Source organism: Sinocyclocheilus anshuiensis, unplaced genomic scaffold (assembly GCF_001515605.1).
Source record: "Sinocyclocheilus anshuiensis isolate Anshui unplaced genomic scaffold, SAMN03320099.WGS_v1.1 scaffold1726, whole genome shotgun sequence".
NCBI lineage: Eukaryota > Metazoa > Chordata > Actinopteri > Cypriniformes > Cyprinidae > Sinocyclocheilus > Sinocyclocheilus anshuiensis.
In genome coordinates this window covers 74609-76978 of record NW_015546155.1, presented here as the reverse complement: position 1 = coordinate 76978, position 2370 = coordinate 74609, and positions in this window count along the sequence as shown.

Sequence of the window (2370 nt, the reverse complement as noted above, 5' to 3'; positions counted from 1 at the left end):
AACATATTCTGTTACACCAAATACACCAAATAATGATCTTTAAAATAGCATCATATGACCCCTTTAATTAGATTGGTTTGTCTTATTTGCAAAGCACAACTGATTACGATATTGCCATTTTTGCTGAACTTTTGCTCTAAATTGATCTTGTCTGACAATGTTTTTTTATCCTACGGTGCTCAATCATCAGACTGGGTGCTTTGCCACGATTTGGTAGGTTGTCGTTTTCTTTCTTTAGTGAATAAGGACTGTTAAGGTGTGCTTATATTCACTGTATAAAAAAATCCACAATCAGGATCTGACCATTAATACGATATAATGTTGAACCTGATGCATGACTTACAACTTCTAACCAAATATATATTTTTCAGGTTGGCGGCCACTAAAGGACGAAAGATCAGTCGGATCTTTCTGTGGAATGAACAAGAAAGCAATCATACATGACTTGTGAACTATTTTCTACATAATCACATTTAAAGACATTGATAGGATCATCCATATTGGGTTCATCCCTGTCAGTTAGGGGTGATAATGTTTTTTTGAAAATTAAAAGAAAGTTATTTTTCTTTACCAAAGAGAAAGGAAAAATTGAAATAGCATCATATGACCCCTTTAAAATGAATGTGATTCATGTTTGTCAGTCATACATAAATGAAACAGGTAATATTTCTGTACTGGTAACAATAAACTGAATGTGTTTGAAATACACAATAACCAGGTTTATAAATTTGTCACCAATAAATCCAAGTTGTTTTACTCTCATACATTTTAACGAACTGAATATCAGTTGTTTCACAACTAGCCATATTTAAACCGCTTATACTTTATAACGGAATAAATTTAATTGTTTTCAACATGAATGGATTTATGCTGATGTAAAGAAATTTATATAAATACATTTTGAAAATATGATTATTTAAATGAAATCAAATAGATGCAAATAGCTGGAATGGATGGAAATTTTGGTTACACTTTATTTCAAGGTGTCCTTGTTACAGTGTAATTATACATTTAAGTACTGAGTAATATGAATTAACTACATGTACCTACTATATAGTTAGGGTTTGGCTCAGGGTTATTTGCATGTAATTATGCATAATTAATTGTTATTATAATAGTAAGTACATGTAACATGTGTAACAAGGGCACCTTAAAATAAAGTGTTACTGCAATTTTGTATGCAATTCAAATACGAAAATCATAAAATTTAGGCCAAACATGTTTTTGAGTGTTTTAGTGACATTGTCCTACATCCTTACTACTGTAGATTCCCAGAGAAATGCTGGAGTCTGGCCTCTCCCAGCAAGAAACGCCAGGTGAACTATTAGCACATTACATCCAAACATACTGATTTGTAAAACAATTTCTCAGATTGACTTTTTTTATAGTTATTGTGGTGTGTTTAGCTGCTACATTTACATACTAAATGTTCATGTTTGAATGAATTTGCAGCCTCGTTGGTGGTTTTGGAGACAACAGACAAGGATTTTTCTCCACTGGAGACTCCTGAAATGAGACGGTGAGAGGAGAGATGCTAAAAGAGAGACAGAAAGTGTGAGATGGAAATAGCTGTCACTGGTTTAACACTTGCGAGTTTCTCATTCAGTTGCTGCATAATTAAGTGCCTCTGAATAATGACTCTGGCAGTATGTGTGCGCTGTCATGGGTTCAGATCCCCTGTTCCAGAAATTCACTTTGCTCTAGAGGACATCCCAGAGGAGAGGCTCCCAGAGATTGAAGAGTTGGAACAGTTAAGGTACTGCTTATTTCTGAAGTCAGTGTCAATGTAAAACTTTTTTATGCACTAATGTGTTAATATGAGTATATACATTTTTTATATATATGTATATTACCGTGTAATAGTCACATTTATTTATATCGTGCTTTATACAATACAGATTGTGTCAAAGCAGCTTCACAATAATATACAGGAAAACAGTATTAATGTTCTTCACTTATGAAACATATTTTAGCTTTAAAAAGACAATAGTGTCATTATTCAGCTCAGATTAGTTCAGTAACCTTGTCAATATTGTACAGTTCATTAGTTATGAAGCGAGCTCAATTCAAAAATGAAGCAGCTCTACAGAAGGCAACTGTGTCGTTATTCAACTCAAGTCAGTTCAGTTCATGTTGATTAATCAGTTTTGATTCAGGTACAAAGCAGCTCTACATAAGACAATTTTCATTATCGAGCTCATTTTAGTTCAAGTTTTGTTCTCATCCAATGGTGTGAGTGCAGTCAATTCAGTACTGTTACTGAATATTAGGTGTATTGTAAAAGAATATAGAAATGAAATTTTCTTTTTAAAGTTTTATTTTTTCCCAAATTCCAATTTCAAAAATTCCGTTTAGCTTTTTCTGGATTCC